Consider the following 26,822-nt stretch of genomic DNA (forward strand, 5'->3'; position numbering starts at 1 on the left):
TCTTTGCTGTGATAGTTGAGACGACAGCAAAAATGGGAACTTCTGCAACAATGCTGCAACCATATGAAGCTTCTCAGAAGCTTGCGGCCCCGACCAGTGGACTGATGAACAGGTTTCCCCCCATGTCCCGCGAGGTGATGAGATGGGGACATTTTCAAAGGGGATAGGCCACCAAGATCTGGCCTCCCAGTGAGTTACTTCACTCCTGAGAAATCTGGACAAGTTACTAAGCAATTTTCCTTTTTTTACAAGGAAAATTCCAGCTTTCCGTTCCTGGCTTGTTTCACACATCTCACTTGGCGACGTCACGTTTAGCTCAGGCGTTTAGGACCGGCTGAGCTGAGTGACAACCTGGAATGATCAAGCACAAACAGATCCAACCAAATTGGCTTCAAGGCCTTCGGAACAGAACACTGACATTAGTTTTCCAAGGGAAGCAAATAGTTTCGTTAATTTAATATTGAAAAAGACTTGGCTATCATCTTCTAATGTCCTTTAGGTTGGCAGTGGAAATTGGAAAGGTGACCCAGGTGGTCATATTGCTAGAACATTTATGTTCTTTTTTGGCGACCATCTCCCCTCTGGGCTCCTGGGAGCAGTTTCCCGTGGAATGGAGAACAGAGAGAATCATAATTATGTCTCAGCCTGGGTTCATCACCCATTAGGGACCTGTATTTCTAAATGTGCCCTTATAAATCTTTTAGCTAAATCAGGGCTCAAATGTAAAACCCAGTTCCCTAGGGAACTTTCTAATATGAACTAAAGTCTGGTTTAGGCTGATTTTTTTTTTTTTTAACCTTTGTGAAATGTACTTACTCATGACAATTGCAGATTTAGTACAAAGTCTTATTTATTATTTATTTTGCATTACACAAAAAACAAAAACAAAAGCCAAATGAACAAAAAGCAGAAGCATCTCTTGAATACCTTATAACACACAGATCAATTTCACACAAATTTGCATCTTTGAAAATGTAGTTTAAAAGCTGGTAGAATATAGAGGAAGCACGGTTCTGGGAAGCACTGCCATCATTATTTTGTTTGGTTTTGTTTTTTAACAGAATAGTGTATACTCCTAAGGGGATGAAGTAATGAAAATAGGACAGACTTGTCCTTTCTTGTTGTTCTTGAGTCCTGTGGCAACCATGAAACCTGATCCCAGTTCAGCTGGGCTTTTTACAGGTTAAATCCCAAGGAAGTAGTATTTTGGAGTTAATATCCTTAGGAGTTCTACCCTGGTGTCCTGGCTATCCCAAAAGGAGGAGATTCCGTCTGGTCAGCACTCTAAGAGCCAAGCAATCCTTTAAAATCTGGATTGGCTGGTCCTACATGTCCAAGTCCAGACAGAGTGATAAATTACTCATAAATGAAAAAAGAGGAAAGTATTGCTATTGCCATGATGGTCACTGGCTCCAATCTTGGTCATTCCAGTTCTAGAGCTCTTCTTTGCTATAGCACTCTTTTATATTGAGCATGTGATCCCCCATTTAAACCTCTCAATTTGAAGGGCAGAATAAGTTGCTGGAAGGTGTTAGCAAAAACTGTGCTGTCTGGATGTGATTCTTGGGATCTCTAGGATCTTACAAAGAAATAATAGAAAACCCAGGGACCACTAAATGCCATGTAAACTGCTAGGAAAACAAAAAATTCCCTTGCATTTTCTGGAGGAAAAGCGACTCTGTATTTATGTAATCATTTCAGTTATGAATCTGCTTATTAGCTGTAAAACCCAGAAGTCATAAGGTTAATAGGAACCTTTCCAAAGATACATACGTTAAATTTAAGGAATAAGGTCATACATTCACAGAATTCAAAGTTTATTGGGAAGGGGGATCTGTCTCAAGTTAGAGTCTTTGTAGGGAATACTGGCTTCTGGCACAGAATTTCTTGGCTTATAAGTTCTTTCTGTCTGTGTCAAACACAGCTTGTTCCTCAAACCAGCAGCAGCTATTTAAGCCTTAAGGAATGGTGCCCCCTACACTCAGCAGCACATAAGCAGTAAAGGTATGTATGTGTTCCATTCACCTAATTAAGAAAGGGACTAAACGGACTCAGCGTGCAAGTTTGTAGTGTTAGTGATATGCTTTTATATTTTACTACACTTCTTATGTTGGCGTTATTTTTTTTCTCTGAGTTTTTTTGTTGATTCACATTGAATTTCTAGCTTTTAATTCATTTTAGTTCGAAATTAATGTTCTGTTTTCAGTATGTACTAGGAACTGTGTTGAAAAGGCTGCAAAGGATGCTGTAAGCGAGTAAGGCAGAAGTAATACAAACAGAATTAGCATATGAAAAATTTTCAGACTCGCGAATAACAATAAATACACATTCAAACGAGATTCTGTTTTCCTCCCCGCATGAAATTAGCCAAGATTAAAAAAGGAAAAGAAAAGTAAAGAAAAGGGTGTTGGTGAGGCTATGATGGGAGGGCTCTTGTGTTGCTGTGTGGGGTTCATGAGAGAGATGCAAACCAAAAGGGAAAGATCAAGGTTAGAAACTGCAGGGTTAGTTTCTGGAAAGGCTAGCACTTGAGTGGGTTTTGGGGAGGGGTGGAAGGCAAGGCACTCTGCATGATTAAAGGTGGTAACTTTTTGGTGGTGGTACCAGGTTTTGCTTTGGATTAAGTGTGGTGCTGTGTTTTGGAAATTTATCCATCTTGGCACATGAGCTTTAGCTCAGTCATTTTAATGTTTTTACGGTATTCCATTGGATGAATGGAATTCATGCTCCTTCTGATACACAATTAGACTGTCTCCAATTTTTGTTGTCACAGACAAAGCCACCATGAGCATCTTTGCATATGTGTTCTTATGCATACTTGAGAGACTTTTTCCATGATATATCCTGGGGAACAGGATTGCTGAGTCATGGGGTATGCATTAGACAGTTCAAATTGCTCTTGAAGCCTGTGTGACGACTGAAGTGCGCCCTGGCAATGTTGGAGAGCTCTTGCTATCCCACATTCTTACACTTAGCATTCACAGACATACATTTTATCAGCTTGATGGGTATCACATTAATTTTTTTCTGTTTCTTTTCTTTTCTTTTTTTTTTTTTTTAAGATTTTATTTATTTATTTGACAGAGAGATCACAAGTAGGCAGAGAGGCAGGCAGAGAGAGAGAGAGGAGGAAGCAGACTCCCTGCTGAGCAGAGAGCCCGATGCGGGACTCAATCCCAGGACCCTGAGATCATGACCCGAGCTGAAGGCAGTGGCGGATCATAAATGAAGTTCAAAAAATTTTTGTGTAGGCCGTTCAGATTTCTTCTTGAGCCAATTGCTCATTTCCCCCCATTTCCTATTAAAAAAAAAAAACTCTCTGTTGACTTATAGATCTTCCTTATATATTCTGAATGTCCTGTTTAAAAAAAAAATCAATGAAATGAATTGCAAATATTTTCACTTCCTCTGGGTCTTGTTTTTTAAATTGTTATTATGATCTTATTTCATTCCAAAGTAATTTTAATTCAGACAAAATCATCAGTCTTTTTGTTTATGGTTTATGCTTTCTATGACTCATTTAAGAAATCCGTTCTTAATATATGTCATGAAGAGAGTATCCTATCACTCTCTCTGGAGATTTGCTTTTCATATTTAAGTCCTTAATTGGCCTGGAATTGATTTTTGTGTATGGCCTGAGATAAGGTTCTAATACTTTTTTCCATAAGGATGTCCAACTTCCCAAGCCCATAAATAATTCTTTTTCTATTTTATGTATTTTTCATATGCCAGGCAAATTTATGAAGAATTCCGTGAGCAAAAACTGTGGAAATCTTTTCAGTGGTAAAGTGCGTGCATGTATCTCTGTACTCAAAGTTATTACAGAAGCTGCTAAAGGATGGTGAGTACAGATCTGATTAAATTTGAATTCCAACTCTCACAAACAAAGCAGAGTAAAAAGAATGCTCACAAAGTGAATCAGTTTCAAAAAGTTGGTATTGAAATGAATATAATTGGACAGAAGTTTGGGTTGGAATAGGAGCTGTCCACATCAATTTCAAATAGTTGGAAAGGCTCGAATGTAAGGCTCTCCACTGGACTCTGGAAATATTAGAATGAAATGAAGATGACTCTTGATAATACCAACCCCAAGAGCTTTGACTCAATCAACTGAACAAAACAATCAGTGAGGAGCAAGTTATATGTAAACTGTTCTTGGGGAAATAACTTCCTGCAGATAGCACCAGGACTTGGCTCACTCAGTCTCATTTCCAGCAGGCTTTTCTCTAACGTTTCCCTTTGAAATGGGTTGAAATGCTAAACACCAACTTTCTACCTGGGATGTCCAGTGATGCAAGGGTACACCATTCCTTCCCGTGCAAAAAGACGAAGCTACTGGGGTTAAGGGCTTTAGTCCTCTTACCTTGTTGCTTTCTGGAAATTGGGTGTAGGATCTGGAAGTGCACCAGCCATCTTGGGACCTCAAGGGCAGACTTGTGGCATTCTGAGCTACTCTTGCCAATCTGGTATTTCTACCCTCAGAGTTCCTGTCACCAGAGACAAAATAAACTTGTATCTGTTTAAATACTTATAGTGAGGGCTTTTATTTTTAAAATTCATTTATAGTCAAACACATACCTGCCCGATAGAGCTTTGATACCTCAGTCATTCATTCAATATTGGTTATCACTGGAAATATTTACAGTAATGGGTGTCTCTTAGTGAAGTGAGGGAGGACTGAACAGAGGAAGGGAAAGGAGAAGATAGCACATGTTCCTTGTGTATCTGGAGTTTAATTTCTAAATTGGAGAAATCAGACATTGCCACAGATTAGGCAGCAGTTTATGAGAAGTGCCCCATGTACCAATATTTGGCAGATGATCTACAAGCATCTGGGATCCATTTTGGCAGCTTGGGCATCACATGGACATCTATATGCGGCAAACACTTGGTCCTAACACATGTCATGTGTTCCTAAAGTCACATGAAGATGATTTAGTATGAGGTGTTCAATGGTGTATATTGTACTATAAAACAGTATATACTTATAGCCAAGGATCAAAGTTAGGACATAAATTCCTGGGATCTTTTTTGTTTCATCTTGGTATTCCTCACCATGACTAATTTCTTGTTTGCATATTTCAAGGGCAATGTAGTTAGTTTTATTTCCTGGTCATAATTTAATACAGAGTATACAGAGATATAATCTGACTTCTTACATTACTGATGAGTTCTAGATCTAAATTTGGCAGTGAACACTCTATTCAGTTTCTAGTTTCCTGACCTAAATGAATGAATTCCATAGCAAGGCTAGGTCATGCCACCTACCTTCTTTCCATAGAATGTCCTTGGGTTCTGGTCAAGGGCTGAAGATATGTTGGCATTGGGAATGGGGAAATAAGAATAAGACATGGCCATGGAAAGGCCCAGACCTAGCTCATCCTTGGTCTAAAGAAGTTCTAGGAGGATGAGTTGAGAGGCATTTAGGATTGTCTCTTCTCCTTGAACTTCATAGTGTTCCTATGAGGCTATTATCAAGCATTTTGCCAGTGATCCTGGTCTTAGCCCTGAAGGTATGGTTTGTGACTCAGGTTTTCCCATGGCCTATCCTTGGCACTTTCAGTCTGATCAGACTTGGGCTGAGGCTACAGAAGAAGCAATTAAAAGCGAAAGTGTCAGGGTACACGGTTGAGGTTAGGGGAAGTTTGTAAACTCAGTACTATGGTACTGAAATATTTTCCTTTGGAAAACTCTCCAATTAAGACTTCCATGCTGTACTCTGCTAAACTTCTTAGACCAGGGTGGTTGAGCTATGGGATTAGGATGCCTTGGGTCCTCAGCCTTTGATCTCTAGCTCATGGAAAGACTATGGGATTATATGATTTTAGCCTATTTGTCTTTTCCCACCTTTTTTGAACATTCCCCCTCTTAATTAAAAAATGCCATGCTTATAAGATCAAAAGTTTGTGATAAAGATTTTATTTTTATATAGTCATTTAAACTGTTTCAGAAATTGCTTAGTCCATCTGTGATTATCTCAGTGTAGCTTTCCTTGAATAAACAGAAAGGGTTTGAAAAATTCAATGAATCCCATTGTTGGTTAACATTAGAACTGGCTTATGCTGAAGTTCATATTGACCTCAGAGCACAAGTTTATCTTTTGAGGTTGTTTTGACTTTGGGGAGGATAGATATTGGAACTTTCCATAGAGAATACTGCTTGGTTGACTTGTTTTTCTTCTCCATGATGTTAGAAAGAAAATCTCCGTGACCAGAAGGCTTACTCCTCAGCCAAAGCAGTGGCCCATCTGCCATATCACTGATTGTACAGAGGAAATAATCCCAAGATCTCTTGATCCAGCACCCAGCTCTAGGCTAGAGAGATGGTGCTTCTTCTGTTTTATAGATGTTGTACCTATGGTCCCATGGTACCTATGGTCAAATCACTAGGAAATGATGCTAAGGGTGGTGTGCAGATTTGATAGATGTATAGTAGGGGCTGAGAGCAGATCCTAGGATTCCTGATCAAATTCCTTACACATGCAGGCTTGTGTAAGCTTGTTGAGTACTCCTGATGCTGATCTACAGAAATCTGAGACTGAACACCTGGTTGGATGGTAAGGGCGTCCAAGTTGGTCTTGCTAGTCTCTTCTCTTTTTGGCAATTAGTCACTATCCCTTGTCTTTCAAAATCTCTTCTTTAAAATATCAAAGGAAAATGTCCCATTTTTTCCTCTAAGACTTGAGTCCAATCTCCACCATGGCTTCTTCATTGACCTTGTTCTTCAGTCATTTCACCTCTTTGCTGTGTTTCTCATCTCTCCTTCCCTGCTGGGTCTTTGCTGCAGCTTACAAATATATTCAAGTCCCTCCTATATTAAGAAAAATATCTCTATTCTGCTTCCCTCACTCTTCTTTTATTCTTTCACAGCTTAGTTTCTCAAAGGGGTCATCTATACTATTTCTTTTGCATTTATAAAAATTAATATATATTTGACATATAACATTGTGTAAGTTTAAGATTTGATTTGGTACATTTGTATATTGCAATATGATGGCCATTGCAACATTAGCTTCTACACTTAATTTTTATACTTCTTAAAAAAATTTTTATACTTCTTTATGACTAATTTATGCTGAACCCACTGTAATCCTTGCCTTGACCATTTCACTGTTCTGTCAAAGATCACTATGATGCTCTAATTGTCAAGTTCAGTAGATTCAGACAGTTGAATATTTGACTTCTCTGTGGCATTTAATATTTTGTCCCTCAATTTTTTGGGGGGCAGTCCTTAAAGATAAATTATATATTACCTTTGTATTAAATTTTATGTAAAATATTAAAATATGCCATTAAGGTAAAATTTAGCTTCTTTTTCTACATACATCAGTCTTCATTCATTAGCACAGATATTAATTGACTAATTTAATTTTAAAAGTAATTAATAGACTATTTTCTTAGAGCAGTATTGGGCTTATAAAAAAATTAAGTGGAAGGTACAGACAGTTCTCATATACCTCCTCTTTCCCCTGTCACAAGTTTAACATCTTGTGTGGTATGTTTATTAGAACTGGTGAGCCAGTATAGGTACATCATTGTTAACTCACATCCATAATTTACATTAGGGCTCACTCCTTGGGTTGTACAGTTATTTGGAGTTTGATGTCCTCTATCCACTATTACAGTATCGTACAGAATAGCTTCACTGCCCTAAAAATCTCCTGTGCTCTACCTATTGATCCCCTCTTTTCTTTTTCCTGGAGTCCCTAGCAACCGCTCACCTTTTTACTGTCTCCATCCTTTTGCATGTATTTGGTATCTTACAGTATGTTGGCTTTTCAGACTGGTTTCTTCTACTCAGTAATATACATTTAAGTTTCCTCCATGTCCTTTTGTGACTTGCTAGCTCATTAATTTTTATCATTGATTAATGTGTCATTGTATGGAGGTACCACACTTTATTCCTTCACCTATTGAAGAACACGGTGGTTGCTTCTAAGTTTTGGTTGTCATGAATAAAACTGTAAATAAACATCTGTGTGCAGTTTTCTGTGTAGACATATGTTTTCAACTCATTTGAATAATTATCACTTAATTTTGAAGGGCTATCCTTCCTTCACTTCCATGGTACCACTCTCCTTTGGTTTCCCTCCCAGGTTTTGATTATCCCTTCCCATTTCCCTTTGCTGATGCTTCTTTCTTCTCTTAAATGGAGTTTTTATCCCCCAGGGTTCTGTGGGAGGCTTTTAAATATCTTCTGTATTTCACATATTCTTCTTGGATGGTCTCATCTGCTCCCAGGACTTCAGAGTTCATCTCAACTGGTGTGCCCTAAACCTGTATTTTCATTGCAGACTTTCCTTAAAGCCCAGACCCATGTATGTGGTTCACTTCCTGGATGTCTCTTACGTGGAGATGTGGGCAACATGCCAGAGAGGAAGGACATCCAGTTCTTGGGACTGTTTCTCATATGGAAGTAGAAGTGTTTCTGTTTCAATGACCTATGTTTGAGTGGTGAGGCTTTTCTACTGTATTTCCTCTAATGCAGGGCTTCTCTACCTCAGCATTTGTGACATTTTGACCAGATAACTTTTTTGTTGTAAGGGACCATCTGTGCTTTGTAGGATGTTTAGCATTATCTCTGGTCTCTACCCTTTAGATGCCATTAGTACCTCCCCCTTCCTTGCAAGTTGCAAAAGCCAAAAATTATATCCTGACATTGCCAAGTATCCCTTGGTGGTGGGAGAAAAGGGAATTGCTCTCCTTGAAAACTATGGCTTTAATATAATATACTTTCCATTGCTTTGTCTTTGCTCACATTTCTTTCTTTCTTTCTTTCTTTCTTTCTTTCTTTTTATTTGACAGAGAGAGAAAGAGAGAGAGCACAAGCAGGCAGAGAGGCAAGCAGAGGGAGAGGGGGAAGCAGGCTCCCACTGAGCAGAGAGCCCCATGTGGGGCTCTATCCCAGGAGGCTGAGACCATGACCTAAGCTGAAGGTAGAGGCTTAACCCACTGAGCCACCCAGGCCCCCTTTGCTTGTATTGTTTTTTCTTGAAAGGTCTTTTCTTGGGTGAACCTGAGAAGCTTCTACTTATCCTTTAAGATTTGGCTCACTTCTCTTACAAAATCTTTTCTCATATCCTTACCCTTTCCTTTCTCTATAGTAATACCTCTTCCTTTGTGCCTCCTGTCCTCTTGTATGGTATTACTTTGCTTATTTACACACGTGCTTTTCTTCTTTGTGTGGTGAACTGATTGAGGGTTGACATCATGCTTTAGTCTTTGAATCCTCAGCACCTTCACAGTGTGTGGTAATTAATGTGCCCAATTCATATTGCTAAATAGGTGAACCGTAATGACCCCTGTTGGTCAAATCCTCTATGATAAATTCTCAGAGCACTATGCACAGTTCCTTCAAAGCACTTACTACAGTTACAATTTTCCATTTTTTTTGTGTGATTATTAAATTAATGTCTTTCTCCCTCACTAGGCAGACTATAATAAGCTCCATGAAGGCAGAAATTATAGTTGTTTTCAGTCATCACTAAATCACGTAGTACTTGGCACTTAATAGGTGCTCAGTACATATTTGTAGAATGAATACATGATATGGGGAAAGACTGGCCCTGAGAGGTTAAAACTGGGTTTTGTAATACTGGCAATAACAATAACCGAGAGTTTAAAAAATGTTTTTAAAGATAATTATTCACATTTAAGATTACTAAAAAGCCTTTGTAAAAAGGTATTGTTTCTTTCTTTAAAAAAATATTTTATTTATTTATCTGAGAGAGAGAGAGAGGGAGAGAGAGGAGGAGCAGAGGCAGTGGGACAAGCAAATCCCTGCTGAGTGCAGAGCTCCATGGGGGCTGTGATCATAACCTGAGCCAAACCAAGAGTTGGATGCTCAGCCAACTGTGCCACCCAGGCAGCCCTTGGTTCTGTTTCATAAATGAGAAAATTGAGGAAGCTCAGAGAAATTGAACATCCTAAGGTCTCATGCCTCATCATAATTGTATTACACAATTTGAGGGCTGGGTTATTTCTTATCTATATACACAGATTTGAGGAGATCAGTAAGGTTTTTTTTTTTTTATCTTATTGATTGATTGATTTTATTTTATTTATTTTAAAGATTTTCTTTATTTGACAGACAGAGATTGCAAGTAGGCAGAGAGGCAGGCAGAGAGAGAGAGGAAGGGAAGCAGGCTCCCTGTTGAGTAGAGAGCCCGGTGCAGGGCTCGATCCCAGGACGCTGGGATCATGACCCGAGCCGAAGGCATAGGCATTAACCCACTGAGCACCCAGGCACCCCTATTTTAATTTAATTGTTTTTATTAACATGTATTATTTGTCCCAGGGGTACAGGTCTGTGAATCATCAGGCTTATATGTTTCATAGCACTTACCATAGCACATACCCTCCCCAATGTCCATAACCCAACCACCCTCTTCCTAACCCCCCACTCCCCAGCAACCCCACAAAACCCTGTTTTGTGAGATTTAGAGTCTCTATGGTTTGTGTCCCACCCAATCCCATCTTGTTTCATTTTTTTCTTCCCTACCTCCCAAAACCTCCACCCTGCCTCTCAAATTCCTCATATCAGAGAGATAATATGATAATTGTCTTTCTCTTTTTGACTTATTTCACTCAGCATAATACCCTCTAGTTCCATCCACATTGTTGCAAATGGCAAGATTTTATTTCTTTTGATGACTGCATAATATTCCTGTGTGTGTGTGTGTGTGTGTGTGTGTGTGTGTGTGTGTGTATACACTACTTCTTTATCCATCCATCTGTTAATGGACATCTAGGTTCTTTCCATAGTTTGGCTACTGTGGACATTGCCACTATAAACTATTGGTGCACATGCCCCTTTGGATCACTACATTTGTATCTTAGGGTAAATACCCAGTAGTGCAATTGCTGGGTAGTAGGGTAGCTCTATTTTCAACTTTTTGAGGAATCTCCATGCTGTTTTCCAGAGTGGCTGCACCAGTTTGCATTCCACCAACAGTATAAGAGGGTTCCACTTTCTCCACATCCTCGCCAACATCTATTGTTTCCTGACTCATTAATTTTAGCCATTCTGACTGGTGTGAGGTGGTATCTCATTGTGGTTTTGATTTGTATTTCCCTGATGCTGAGTGATGTTGAACACTTTTTCATATGTCTGTTGGCCATCTGGATGTCTTCTTTGTAGAAATGTCTGTTCATGTCTTCTGCCCATTTCTTGATTGATTATTTGTTCTTTGGGTGTTGAGTTTCACAAGTTCTTTAGAGATTTTGGATACTAGCCCTTTATCTGATATATCATTTGTGAATATCTTTTCCCGTTCTGTCAGTTGTCTTTTGGTTTTGTTGACTGTTTCCTTTGCTGTGCAAAAGGTTTTGATCTTGGTGAAGTCCCAATAGTCCATTTTTGCCCTTGCTTCCCATGCCTTTGACTATGTTCCTAGGAAGAATTTGCTGCGGCTGAGGTCGAAGAGGTTGCTGCCTGTGTTCTCCTTAAGGATTTTGATGGACTCCTTTCTCACATTATGGTCTTTCATCCATTTTGAGTCTATTTTTGTGTATGGTGTAAGGAAATGGTCCAGTTTCATTCTTCTGCATGTGGCTGTCCAGTTTTCCCAACACCGTTTGTTGAAGAGACTATCTTTTTTCCATTGGACATTCTTTTCTGCTTTGTCGAAGATTAGTTGACCATAGAGTTGAGGGTCTATTTCTGGGCTCTCTCTTCTGTTCCATTGATCTATGTGCCTGTTTTTCTGCCAGTACCACACTGTCTTGATGATGACAGTTTTGTAAGAGAGCTTGAAGTCTGGAATTGTGATGCCACCAACTTTGGCTTTCTTTTTCAACAGTCCTCTGGCTAATCAAGGTCTTTTCTTGTTCCACATAAATTTTAGGATTATTTGATCTATTTCTTTGAAAAAAAAAAAAAGGAATTGCATTAAATGTGTAGATTGCTTTAGGTAGCATAGACATTTTCACAATATTTGTTCTCCTAATCCATGAACATGGAACATTTTCCCATTTCTTTGTGTCTTCCTCAATTTCTTTCATGAATACTTTATAGTTTTCTGGGTACAGATTTTTTGCCTCTTTGATTAGGTTTATTCCTTGGTATCGTCTGGTTTTGGGTGCAATTGTAAATGGGATCAATTCCTTAATTTCGCTTTCTTCTCTCTTGCTGTTGGTGTATTGAAATGCAACCGTTTGTTGCATGGTGTATTGAAATGCAACACCGTTTGTTGAAGAGACTGTCTTTTTTCCATTGGACATTGATTTTATATCCTGACATTTGACTGAATTCCTGTATGAGTTCTAGCAGTTTTGGAGTGGAGTTTTTTTGGTTTTCCACATAAAATATCTTATCATCTGCAAAGAGTGAGAGTTTGACTTCTTCTTTGCCAATTTGGATGACTTTTATTTCTTTTTGTTGTCTGATTGCCGAGGCTAGGACTTTTAGTACTATGTTGAATAGCAGTGGTGATCATGGGCATTGCTGCCTTGTTCCTGACCTTAGATGAAAAGCTGCCAGTTTTTCCCAACTGAGAATGATATTCCCTGTGGGTTTTTTATAGATGTCTTTGATGATATTGAGGTATGTCCCCTCTATTCTTACACTTTGAAGAGTTTTGATCAAGAAAGGATGCTGTACTTTGTCAAAAGCTTTTTCAGCATCTAGTTAGAGTATCATATGGTTCTTATTCTTTCCGTTATTAATGTATTATATAACATTGATTGATTTGTGGGTGTTGAACCAAACTTGCAGCCCAGGAATAAATCCCACTTGGTCATGGTGAATAATCCTTTTAATGTACTGTTGGATCCTACTGGCTAGTATTTTGGTGAGAATTTCCGCATCTGTGTTCATCAAGGTTATTGGTCTTTAATTCTCCTTTTTGATGGGGTCTTTGTCTGGTTTTGGGATCAAGGCAATGCTGGCCTCATAAAATGAGTTTGGAAATTTTCCTTCCGTTTCTATTTTTTGGAACAGTTTCAGGAGAGTAGGTCTTAGTTCTTCTTTAAATGTTTGGTAGAATTCCCCTGGGAAGCCGTCTGGCCCTGGGCTTTTGTTTGTTTGGAGATTTTTAATGACTGTTTTCAATCTCCTTACTGGTTATGGGTCTGTTCAGGCTTTCTATTTCTTCCTGGTTCAGATGTGGTAGTTTATATGTTTCTAGGAATACATCCATTTCTTCCAGATTGTCAAATTTGTTGGCGGAGAGTTGCTCATAGTATGTTCTTATAATTGTTTGTATTTCTTTGGTGTTGGTTGTGATCTTTCCTCTTTCATTCATGATTTTATTTATTTGGATCCTATCTCTCTCTCTCTTTTTTTGGTAAGTCTGGCCAGGGGTTCATCAATCTTATTAATTCTTTCAAAGAACCAGCTCTTAGTTTCGTTGATTTGTTCTACTGTTCTTTTGGTTTCTATTTCATTGATTTCTGATCTGATCTTTATTATTTCCCTTCTCCTGCAGGTTTTAGACTTTCTTTGCTGTTCTTTCTCCAGCTCCAGCTCTTAGGTGTAGGGTTAGGTTGTGTACTTGAGACCTTTCTTATTTCTTGAGAAAGGCTTGTATTGCTATATACTTTCCTCTCAGGATCACCTTTGCCATGTCCCAAAGATTTTGAACAGTTGTATTTTCATTATCATTTGTTTCCATTAGTTTTTTCAATTCTTCTTTAATTTCCTGTTTGACCCAGTCGTTCTTTAGTAGGATGCTCTTTAACCTTCATGTATTTGAGTTCTTTCCAACTTTCCTCTTGTGATTGAGTTCTAGCTTCAGAGCATTGTGCTCTGAAAATATGCAGGGAATGATCCCAATCTTTTGGCACCAGTTGAGACACGATTTGTGACTCAGGGTGTGGTCTATTCTGGCAAATGTTCTGTGTGCATAGAGAAGAATATGTATTCTGTTGCTTTGGGATGGTATGTTCTAAATATACCTGTGATGTCCATCTGGTCCAGTGTGTCATTTAAAGCCTTTATTTCCTTGTTGATCTTTTGCTTGGATGATCTGTCCATTTCAATGAGGGGGGTGTGTTAAAGTCCTCTTCTATTATTGTATCATTGTCAATGTGTTTCTTTGATTTTGTTATTAATTTGTTTATATAATTGGCTGCTCCCATGTTAGGGGCATAGATATTTAAAATTGTTAAACATTCTTTTTGGACAGACCCTTTAAGTATGATATAGTGTCCTTCCTCATCTCTTATTATAGTCTTTGGCTTAAAATCTAATTGATCTGATATAAAGATCAATTACCACTAGCATAGTGACTTGTTTTCCACCCCCTCACTTTCAAACTGGAGGTGTCTTTGGGTCTAAAATGAGTTTCTTCTAGTCAGCATGTTAATGGGTCTTGTTTTTCTATCCATTCTGATACCCTGTGTCCTTTATTGGGGCATTTAGCCCATTTACATTCAGGGTACTATTGAGAGATACGAATTTAGTGCCATTGTATTGCCTGTAAGGTATTGTTACTGTAACTCTCTCTTTCTGTCTGTTATTTTAGGCTCTGCCTTTGCTTAGAGGACCCCCTTCAATATTTACTGTGGGGCTGATTTGGTGTTTGCAAATTCTTTTAATTTTTGTTTGTCCTGGAAGCTTTTTATCTCTCCTATTTTCAAAGACAGCCTAGCTGGATATAGTATTCTTGGCTGCATATCTCTCATTTAGTGCTCTGTATATATCATGCCAGTTCTTTCTGGCCTGCAAGGTCTCTGTGGATAAGTCCGCTGCCAATCTAATATTTCTACCATTGTATGTTACAGACTTCTTTTCCTGAGCTGCTTTCAGGATTTTGTCTTTATCACTAAGACTTGTAGGTTTCACTATTAGATGATGGGGTATGGACTTATTTTTATTGATTTTGAGAAGGATTCTCTCTGCTTCCTGGATTTTGATGCTTGTTCCCTTTGCCATATTAGGGAAATTCTCTATTATAATTTGCTCTTGTATACCTTCTGCCTATCTCTTTTTCTTCTTCTGGGATCCCAATTATTCTAATATTGTTTCATCTGTGGTATCACTTATCTCTCGAATTCTCCCCTTGTGGTCCAGTAGTTGTCTCTGTTTTGCTCAGATTCTTTATTCTCCATCATTTGGTCTTCTATATCACCAATTTTCCCTTGTGCTTCATTTATTCTGGCAGTAAGAGCCTCCATTTTTTTATCGTACGCCATTAATAGCTTTCTAAAATTTCAACTTGTTAGATTTTAGTTCTTTTATTTGTCCAGAAAGAGATTTTATTTCTCCAGAAAGGGTTTCTCTAATCTCTTCCATGCCTTTTTTGAGCCCAGCTAGCACCTTGAGAAACATCATTCTGAACTCTAGTTCTGACATACTACCAATGTCCTTATTGATTATGTCCCTAGCCATTGGTACTGCTTCCTCCTGTTCTTTTTTTTAGTGTTTTTCTGCCTTGTCATTTTATCCAGATAAGAATATATGAATGAGAGAGTAAAATACTAAAAGAGTGGCAAAGACCCCAGAAAAATATACACTAACCAAATCAGAAGAGACCAAAAACCAGGGGGAGAAGAAAGGAGGAAAAACAAAATATATGACTATATATATATTTTGTTCTAGTGAATAGAATAGAGCCTCCCACTTGATTTTGGGTGTATTCTGGTCTCTTAGAAGAAACTACCTTCCAAAATTATAAAGAAAGAAAAACATATATATATATATAAAAGGGTAAACACAATGAAAGGATGGAATATGACTGTAAAGATGAAAATTTAAAAAGATTCTAGGGGCGCCTGGGTGGCTCAGTGGATTAAGCTGCTGCCTTCGGCTCAGGTCATGATCTCGGTGTCCTGGGATCGAGCCCTGCATCGGGCTCTCTGCTCAGCAGGGAGCCTGCTTCCCCTTCTCTCTCTGCCTGACTCTCTGCCTACTTGTGATCTCTCTCTCTGTCAAATAAATAAATAAAATCTTTAAAAAAATTCTAAAAAAAGAATTTATAAATCCATTGAAAAAATTAAAAGAAAAAAAAAGAGGAGAGAATATGATCAGGCTGGAGACTAGAACAAAGCCAGGTGCTAGTTTTATGGTATATTTTGATCTATCAGAATAAATTGTATCCCAAAATTTTAAAGAAAGAAAACCTATATATTTACACACAAAAATAAGGTTAAATACAATGAAGGGAAAAAATATGACTATAACAATGAAAATTTTAAAAGTTTTTTTTCAAAAGCTTTTATTAAGATAAAATAGCTAAAAAATGTTAAAATAGAATAAGAAAAAATAAAATTAAAAAAATTTAACTTTGCAAGACTAAAGGATTGTTGGAAAAAGCAATGAAGTCTATCCGTTTCCCCTAGCTCTGGATTCCACTGTTCTCCTTGATCCATTAGCTTGGTCTTGGCTGGATGTTTTTACTGATCTTTTGGGTGAGGGGCCTGTTGCAGTTATCCTCAAATGCCTTTGCCTGAGGCGGAATTGCACTGCCTTTTCCAGGGGCCAGGCTAAGTAATCTGCTTGGGTTTGCTCTCAGTAGCTTTTGTTCCCTGAATGCATTTTATAGAGCTTTGGAGGACAAGAATGAAGATGGTGGCCTCCTAATCTCTGGCCTGGAGGCGCTGAGAGCTTGAGTCTTCACTGCTCAGTGGGCCCTCAGAGAAAAGCAGTAGATCCTTCCCATCTCCCTGGTCTTTAGCTGTGCTCTATGCTCACCTGGCCTGTGACCAAGTGTTTCTATCTTTGGTGCATGGCCCTGTTTGGAGTCTCCAAACGCAGCAGATTCCCACCACACACTTGCATGCTGCTCCTACTGGAGGAGGATCTCTCTGGTTCTGGAGAGGGTCTCTCTGGTTCTGCCCCCTTGTGGAGTCCCTGCTTGGAGAACAGTGGTCCGACTGTCCCTTGAATCATGGTTTAAGGTAACCTGGAGCTAAGAGCTCACTTCTCAGCTCCATCTCTGCAGCTGGCTTCTCTGCTCCGATACCTGACAGCTCTGGCACACTCAGACACCCTTGGTCTTTCTGTCACCCTGAGGAACCTGAGACCACAATGTCCCCATGAGGTCTTCACACCCACTTAGCCTCTGGAGCAATGTCCCTTAGTGGAGCAGACTTCTGAAAGTTTTGATTTTGTGCTCTGCTGCTCCACTGCTTGCCGGTAGCTGACCCCTCCTCCATGGTCTGTCTTCCCATCATTTCGGATTCACTTCTCTGCACGTCCTACCTTCCAGAAAGTCATCAATTTTCTATTCCTAGAATTGCTGTTCTTCTTCTCTTCTATCTCCTGTTGAGTTGAGTTTGTAAGTGTTCAGAATGGTTTGATGACTATTTAGCTGAACTTCTGAGACCTAATGATATTTCAGTCTGCTATTCCTCTACCACCTTGCTTCCTCCCATGAGATCAGTAAATGTTTAAATGACATATTAAAAAAATTAATAACATCTGGTTATTCTGTATTTTTTTGTGTATTAGTTCAGAGAACAGGAATTTTTACATCTATATTAGATGTAAACAGGAATTTTTACATCTATATTAGAAAACAGGAATTTTTACATCTATATTAGAAAAAGTCACTGGAATTTATAATAACTGATTATGGCTCCTTATCAGCCAGGTAATAACACAAACATAATGTTAAACTTGTATTCCAGGGGCTAGGCAGAGAGGGTTAACACAGGGACTTTCATAGATCCAGTAGATGCAAATATAAAATTAGAGAAGGATTTTGGAATTTTGAAGAATAAAATATTGTCTCCATTTAATTTATAATATAAATGTTTGACAACCTGAGCAAGATAAAGGAGGCCTAGGACAGTGGTTCTTAAGCTCTGTGGTTTGATGGGACAAAGACTAATATAGACCTATTGATCCCATCTTTTCTTATCACTAGATATTTACCCCCACTAACCTGGAAATAGTGGAAACAATGAATTTACATGCCTGGGAGCCTATTTTGGGTAAATTATTAATATATTCCTGAAATTAAATAGAGACATGAATACATTATAAACTTGAATGCTATTGGAAAGCACCTGAAACTCTTTCACAGAACCTTTGAACTCCTATGCCACAGCTTAATGTCACTAGCTAAACACCTCAGAATTTTTACTCAAGAATGATGATGGATTGAATCCTAAAAATATATACACATAGGAAAGGTGAAAGAGATGTGAATATCTTTTAGGAGCTGCATTAGAAATGAGAATAGATTCTTCATGTGGCATGCAATTACTACTACCTAGTAATACTCTTCATATCACTATGCCAGTTCAATGAAGGCATCCAACAGTTAATTGTTGAATAAAATGGGAGCTCCATTTTATCCTATGAATGTCTGACTAGAGAAAAGCTTCCCAAGACAAGAAACTAGGCTGTATTTCAAGTAATACTTCCTGGGATGTATGGAAAATTATCTATGATGATACCAAAGGATAGTCGGTACCCTATCATTTTGCATGTGACAGAATGAGGATGGTATTAGAGGGAATGTGAGAAAACATGTGGAACTCCAGCAGAAGAGTCTTGATTGGATTGGTGGAGACAACTCCTTAGTGACGTTTGATCCAACTTTGAGACAAATGGCAAGACTGAAGATAAATGTGAGTGAAGAGAAGTGGTAATAATAATACTACCAGGAATGCATAAAGTATCAATCTTTGAGTTACTGGTCATCAACTGATTTCTTGGTGAGATTTTTATGGAAGGATGACCTTCTTGCTGAAAATGACAGTAGTGGGAAAATACACAGCTGCTGATGAGACCATGTGAAGATTTGCTTTGTGTGAATGTGTGTATATGTTACATGGAGATATTGTATGTATGTATGATACATGGAGATATAATATTGTCACATTATTTAGCAAGGCAACTGTTTTCTTATTCTTGAATCAAGAATATAATGGAAACTCAAGAGAATTTATATCTTTGCACAGAGGCCTTTTATGTTGTCCTTCCTGACCCTTGTATTCATACTTGGGATGGCCCACAGGCAAATCCAGGAGAGCCAGAAATTTTCTTTCTTTCTATGAAAGAAAACTTTCATAGGTTGTAAAATCAAAATGAATTTGTGTACATTTCAATTTAAAAGATCCTTTTTAGGGAAATTAATGCTGTAGTGTTGGAAGGTGTTATTTCATTCACAAAGCATTTGCAAGATCTATTATGTGTGAGATTAATCACATGTAAATATTTGGTAGAAGTAAAGCAAAATTATTCCCTGCAAAATGGACCCAGTAGTGAGAACCGGCTGGATGAGAAGAGGCTGTGTAGCACTTTTCTAAGCATCCCCAACAGAGCTGCTTATTCTCTGAGTTTGGAAGAGATCCAGTGGGATTTGGTTTTATGAAGTTTAATGTAAAGGTGTTGTATTTCATGAGATGAAATCATAACACAGTGGGTTGCAAGAATTTTGAGAGATTATTTTTTCAGAGTGTTTGGCAAGCACCACTCTCTAGAGAATTTTGTGTCTAAAGGAGAAATATAGATCTTTTTTTCATAGGATTGAAATGATAACTAATTTTTAATCCTTTTTAGATGGCCAGGGTTTGACTGGTTAGGCTGACTTGGAATACACATAGCAGGTCTGACCTCTACAGCTGGGTCTTTTTTGGGGGTGGGGTGGGGTGGAATCATGACTTCCAATGCATCCTAAAACTTCAGAGTACATGGGCAATGTAACTCATGATTAGGGATCTTTTCATTTATTTATAAGTCGTACTTCACCTTTAAGCTTCATATGCAGTTTGATTCTCCATGACTTTTGACAATCCAAATGAACACTTGGCCAAGACAAGAGAATACTATCAAGCTGTATCTCAGGTTTCTCTCCTCTCCTGCTCTTATTATGTTTTCAGCTGAGAAACATTCTCTGTCTCTGTTTTAGAGAAAGCTGAGCCATTCCTTTGACTTAGGTTTGACCTTTTTTACTTTGTTCTGGAACACATATAACTGTCCTTAGGCTAAACATATTTCTACTTTTGTGACCATTTCATATCCAATTTCCCTGCAATGCAACTTCTTGGACCAGGTTTCTCATGAATGGCAGGAGAGAAATAAGACACTGTGGGGGGAAATCTGGTGCCTCTTCTGATTTCCTGGTTTCCATGTGTGTGAAAGGTAGTTTTCTCTCTCTGTAGCTTAGATCCTTCTTGAAATGTGGTTCAGGCAAGAATATTTTGGAGGTGCAATTAATTCAGCGTGGGAGTCTAGCAAAACTAATGCATGCCCCGTTGTATGTAACTCTTTTCCCAGGGAGATTTTCTTCTCCCCCTAATTTCAGAAATAATAGATGCAATCTTAGGACTTTAAAAACGTTATGCAGCAGCCGACCCATCATCTGTAATGATAAAAAGATGTGCACATCAGCACAGATGTGTTTGTATCAGTTCGTGTGCATGACATATATCATGTGGAGCCTCTAGTGAATTCTTGTGGTAATACTGATGAAATTGGTGTTGTGGAGGAAGGGAGCAGGGAGTTTTGAGTTATTACCATCAAGGAACAAATATTACATTCCTTATCTTTCTCAAATGCTTCTCTGCAAATGCACGTCAGAGCAGGCTGTCATCTGGAGAGAGTCCAGCCTTAGGATGCTTTGAGGAGTCAGGCCGAGGGAGGTTAAACAGCTGGGGAATAATCAACAAGAAGAACAAGCTCATTTGCAGCTGTAGACTATCACCTATCACCCTGTTTCCCAGACTTGCCTGCTCACCTGGGCAGCGTGTTAACATCGCAGATTTTTGAAGACTGATCAAATTGGAGTCTCTGGTGGAAGGACAAGGGGGAAATGAAGTTCTAACTAGCAGACCAGCTGATTGTTATGACTAGGCAAGTCTGGGAATCACTCATCTCATATAGTCAGGATGGGCATTTAAAAAGGGATAGGTTTTGTGAGTGGGAGTGTTGGGGATAGGAAGGTGTGGATGATAAGTAACACAGTCAAAGGGACAATCCCATGTCTACATTGGCTGAGAAGTTGCTGGAAGGACATTGCCCTTATGTTTCACAAGGCTTCCTCTGTAAGTCTCCACCCCATATATTTCTCTCAAGGTTTGTTCAAGAAAGACCTTTATTGTTCCTCAGAAACTGGTCTATTTTCTTCTATAAGATGAGAATTTTTCTACTTGTAGAACTCTCTCTTTGCCTCAGTTGCCTGGAAGCATGGTGCCTGTTTTATGCTCAGTGTTGCTTCATCTATTATTATGATTGGCATGTTGGAGTTCCTCTTTCTACCATTGTGTTACCTTTAAAAAAATCCCTCTTTTGATGAGTTTTATGATATTTGTTTTATAAGTGATTTCCAATCTCATTTTTCCCCCTGAAAAATGGCAGAGTATGAACACATTAAAATGAACTCTTAATTAATAGTTGTTAATGGAGGGAAACTAAGACGATGATTTCAATTGTGACTAATTTAAATCCCTTTTATTTGTACTTTGAATCCAGTTGTGGCCATACCACACAAATATACATTTTATCCTTGTTCTTGACAATGACTAATGTGGATTAGAACCAATGAGGGAGAGAACCAAAGAGGCCTATGTTGATTATAAGTATTTGGAAGGTGTCTATTCTGAAGTTAATTAGCATGATTTGTTGATTGTAAAGGTAGAGTGTTTTTTTTTTCTCTTGCTCATAATTCACTGGTATGGGTTTGATTAGGAATATGATAGGCAGCACTTTTACTTCTTTAATCTTCAAATTCAACTAAAAATACATCAAGATAATGCACAAAAACGAGAAACAAAAAGTAGATAGAAGAAGTTCTAGTGAAAAGCTAGTCCCCCACCCCATCCCTTTCAGCAATGCCTTTTAGAGGCCGTCATTTTGAATTGCTTCAGCTTTCAATTCTGTAGGTGACCATCTTGACTTTTCCATTATCTTTGCCTTGGTTTTCTTTTGCTGTTTGCTCTTTTGAGATTATGCTTCTGTGTCTAGGGAGGTCCCTATACATTTTCTGTGCAGCTTATTCCATGTGCCCTTACAATCAGAATACTCACTTTCTTCAGGTTGGGCAATATTTGATTATTCTCTAATAATTTCCAACTCTCCATTTTCTTTATTTTAGAAAATCCTATTGAAACATTCCTCCTAGCACCCTTGTTTTTTTTTTTTTTTTCTTTTTCTGTTGTCTAGACAGGATTTTCTTTCTTCCTTGAAGGTAAACACTGGCTGACCTCCTGCTCAGTGTACACGGTAAATGGCACAACTTTTCCATTGACGGGGATCCATCCACTGGTTCTCTGCTCCACTTCTCAGACATTTTCATTCTTCATCCTCTTCGGCTTTCTTGTGGAGCAATCCTTTCCCATCTCCACCACACATATTTGGGGCTGCCGCTGTCCCTGCTCCGTTGCTTCCATCAAAATGCTATACTTAACCTTCTCTCCTTCAAAGTAGTTTATTTCTACATAGATTCCTATACTTTCCCTAGAGCTTGGGTGTTAGAGTAGGCTAGACTGTGCTGTGGTAACAAACAAACCCCAAATTTCAGTGACTGAATATACTAGTGGTATATTTCTGCCTCAGAGAGTCCAATCTGATGTTCCAACTGTTTGGGCATGTCTTCTGATTCCTTCTCCCTCAAGCTGTGAATCCTTCACTTCCAGCCAAAAGAGCGCTAAAGAGCTACAGAGAGAGAGAGACAAAGAAAGGAAGGAAGGAAAAAAGAGATTTTACAAAGAGGTTTTGAAGTGTAGTATATCATGTCCACAAACAAAACTGACTAGACCCATCAAGAGAAACTGAGAAATTAAGTTTTAGTTGTATAACTTGGAAGGAGAGGAGAACAGGAAAAGAATGGTCCAAAATAGTTTCTGCCACATTTCATCAGCAGGGAAGGCAGAGGTGTGTGTGTGAAATGTGAAAATATCAAGTAAAAAGAAATAGTTACTATCAGCTTCATCTCTTAACAAAAACAGTGCTAGTATTTTGGTATATTTCCCTCTATCTTTTGCTGATATTTATATATATTTGATGGGTTCTTTATCTTCTTTACTCCTGGTTTTTACAATAATGTTAGAATGAACTATGAACTCACTTTCGGGAATTTGGTTTTTCTTTTCTCTTTCAGGAAGATTTCTCAGAAAGTTTTTTTTAATGATTCTGCTTAAAGCTAGAGGAGTGAATGCAAAGTATAGTTTATTGGGAGAGGTTAGGCCAAGTTTTGGGGTTGAGAGGCACTGATGGGGGTAAGGAGTAAAGTAGCTGGGAGTGAAGGGTGAATCTTGCTCGATGTTCAGAAGTGAAATGGTGAGGGACAGGTGAGGCTACGCTGGGACCAGAGCCTGAGACTGGGAAGATAGTTAAGAAGAAACAACAATGAGGGTTTATTGCAGAGAGAGGCTGGTAGATGACTGCACAGAGCTTCAGCTATAGCCACACAAGGGACTTCATCATTTTTAAAATGATTAAGGAAAAGTGCAAACCTTGCCAGTCTTATATTTCAGTCTGCACGTGCTTATGACTTGTCCTGATCTGTACCAAGAAGTCACTTTGAGAGGAGAAAAACTGAAAGCCCCTGTGGTCTAGTGACCTGAGGTGACACCGAGAAAAAGGCAGAGAAGAGAGGTGGAAGATTGACCTAAGCATTTTCCCTGTTTGGTTACGATGTGATGTACTCTGGACAAGGGATTGGAGGTTCCAGGAAAGGGGAGAATGTAAGGGACGGGTTATATGTGGAGGCTGTTACCCGAGGAAGTGTCAGTGAACATGCCAAGGTTCTGAGGGAACCCTTGTTTTCTGGTGCAGGTGGGATGCTGGTGTTTAGGAAAACCATGGCAGGCTGAACAGGCTGCCTGAGTTGCTTCTTTGGCTGACAGTATTTTAGCAACATCTGTGCTTGTACTGCATGTTAGAGGCAAAAGCTGCAGGGATATATCAACAGTGGGATTGTCAACGATACCTTGGCTCCTAATTTTTTCTGTGTTGAGACTTGCCAACTCTGCAAAAATATCCCAAACAAAATATACTGTGATTTACTGTGTCTAGGTTCAGAGTAGAAGTTTACACAATATATTGGTCAATGATACAGAGAGAGCCAAAAATATGACAGCAGGAATTAAATGTCAAGCCAGATGTATCATGTGTGACCACTTCTGGATGATGCAAAATAGCACAATAGCTTTGGTTTGGAAGTATATGAATTTATTTGGAAATTTTTGCTGGAGGGGCAAACTCTGGTATTGATTCCATTAAAAATTGATCGTTCACTTCAATAGCTATATCCTATGCTGGGTATTTGTTTTTACTTTAATAAAAATTGATCGTTCACTTCAATAGCTATATCCTATGCTGGGTATTTGTTTTTACTTTAATATGGAAACATGAAAGAGTCTTTTTTTAAATTAATTTTCTGATTTTCAATTTCTGTAGATCTCTTCGAGCAATCAGGACAATTACTGCCTAGAACAGGCTTGGCAAATGAAAGTGAGTCACTGGATTTCAAGTAAGCGAAATAATCAATATTAAATGCTGCCCTGTGGGATGTCTCTGTTACTCTTTTGAAACTCTGGTAAATCTCTATAATTTCTTTATTATGCACTAAATTGTGGGTCTACTCTGGAAAGTAACTCCTCGTGAAGCAAATATGATGCTGGGCTAATTTTTATTAATATTGGTAGGAATCATTGCTCTTCTACTATTCTACTCAGATCAATAATTTGTGGTGTTGCCTAAATACACACATCAATGGATGAAATCCTATTGTTCTCCTTTCCACTGCTGCTTCAGCTGGGAACAAAGTGATAAGGACTTCCTCCTTTTCAAACACAGAGCTGGAGACATTCTGCCAGACTTAGTATGAAGATAGGAGGGCTAGTCATGGAACTATGAGCCCCTTCACCCCACTTCAGCCTGCCCAAGATAAGGGTAGACCCTTGAAAGATGGGTTGAAGAAAGCCATCAAGGTAAAGAGTAAGGAGGCAAAGCAAAGAGTTATGTCAGGTAAGGATGTAGTGGCTTTGAGGGTGTGTGTACACCTGCATATGTGTACATGTTTTGGGGGAGGAGGTGGGCAGTAGCACTTTAAGAGAACTGCTCACAGAGAGGGGCATATTTTAAAAAGGAGAGTCCATCATTTTACTTCCTATGGTTGTTTGCATGGTGACAGAGATTCATGGGCCCACCTCAGCATACTCACTGGACCTTCTAAGAGGATGAGCCTAAGACTTGAGGCCCAAAGGCCCCTTAAAAAAGAGTTTGAAACTCATTCACAACTGATGTTCAGACCTATCCTGATAGAACTGGCTAACTCTGCTGACTACCTGTCTTTGGAGCAGCATCCCCCATCCCTACTCCATGGAAACCAGGTTCAGGGAAGGTTGAGAACAGGATCCATGAAAGAAGATCACAGGAGTGAACAAGGAGTTTGCAAGCCCAAGACTGGGTGTTAGAAGGGCTCAGGGATCAAGCTTCACTGTGCCTTCCCTCTCATACTTTCAGGTTCTGTGAAGGGGGATACACGTGAGGCAGAAGTGAAATAATCATGCCGTAGGAGACTCCGATGTCACAGTTGTGACTGTTCTTCACGCTTCTGAACAAGAGGAACATTAAAGAGATGTTGGCTGTATCAGCTAGAGAGAGGTCATGGTGGTTGTAAGCTGGACACTGTAAGGAAGGCCCAAAGTAGGCAGTTCAGAGGGGCTGAAGTCAAGGAGAAGTTGTGGTTGAGAGCAGGTCAACATAAGATGTAAGGGCCTCAGTAAGCAAGTGGCAGTGGCCTTGGAACCCAGAAGCCCAGATCTGGGTGACGGAGAAAGCGGCTGGAGCACAGGGCCAGGCTGGCTGAAGATAATGGCTCAGCTCTGAATAGACATAAACCACCATCCTCTCTGCCCCTCCGGAGTGTCTCCAATACAGAGGAACAGAGAGCTCGGAGGTAATTACCGTCTAGTGTGTGAGGGTCTTAAAGTGTTTACTAGGGCCTAGGGCCTGCGAATTGGATGGGGTCTTGGGAACCCCTGCATTATGCAACACATTCAAGTTTGACCCCCCTTCCCATGCACCCCCCTCCCTGCAAGAAGTGTATTTCTTTAGAATGCCGCTGTGATACTCCTTAGCTAGCACTCTAGCTAAGGAGTAAGAATGGACAACATTGGTGACTTTCAGCATTTAGTAGGCTTTAAAAAAGTTTGGCCCAGGCCATTACCTAAAGCTAAAATCTGTACTATTCATGAAGAAGTTAATTTGGAGCGAGTCCCTGGTTGAGGAGCAAAAGGAAACAAAGTCTACCCCAAAAGCTTTGAGGTGTTGCTGCTTTTCCGGAGGAAAGGGCTCCACAAGCAAAACCCTTTGTGGAAGACTTGAAATGGTACAGCAGCCAGTTTTATTGGAAAGAAGTGGCCCACATGTGTAACAGAGACCTCTCCCTTTCCATGAGATAGATTTCTTAGATGGTTCTGGGGTCAATGTGCCGACTTCGATATATGCACACATATATTGTAACCCCAAGAGAAACATGAAATGATTTCTTTGTCCAGGGGAATTTCAGTGGCAGAATACTCCATGACCCTCTAACCTCCCAGTCCCTTTTCTCTATGTATCCTCTTTCCTCTTTCCTTGTTTTGTTGAGGGATTTTCTTTTGTCTTCTGATTCTGCTTCATTTGGCCAGCTCTCTGCGGGTTTTGGCACCTGGGAAGTTCTGAATGTGGCCTTTGTGTTTGTTGAACAGCACTGTGCCCAGCCAGGCAGAGATGATCACTAAGCTTTTCTATAGCTTCATAACTGCAAATTGCTCAGCCATTTGTCCTTTAATCCTCATAAGCCCTTTGTGCTGGAGGCAGTGCCCCATTATCATCGCCCTTCATTTTCCAGTCGAGAAGGCGGACGATATGTGACTTGTTCGAGGACGTAGGTTGAGCTGAGAATCTGCCTGCTTGGGCTACAGGAGACTTGCCCATGAAGA

General features: G+C 39.3%; 1 long non-coding RNA gene across 1 annotated transcript; it reads left to right on the forward strand.

The window, feature by feature from the left end:
- The first annotated feature begins 828 nt into the window (after window positions 1-828).
- LOC106003711 lies at window positions 829-25,789 on the forward strand. Its single transcript, XR_001176368.2, has 3 exons — window positions 829-2,004; window positions 3,733-3,841; window positions 24,292-25,789. It is a non-coding gene; the product is annotated as an uncharacterized LOC106003711 (long non-coding RNA).
- The last annotated feature ends 1,033 nt before the right edge of the window (window positions 25,790-26,822 follow it).

The sequence above is a fragment of the Mustela putorius genome, unplaced genomic scaffold (genome assembly GCF_011764305.1).
Source record: "Mustela putorius furo isolate JIRA1106 unplaced genomic scaffold, ASM1176430v1.1 tig00000056_pilon_pilon_pilon, whole genome shotgun sequence".
NCBI lineage: Eukaryota > Metazoa > Chordata > Mammalia > Carnivora > Mustelidae > Mustela > Mustela putorius.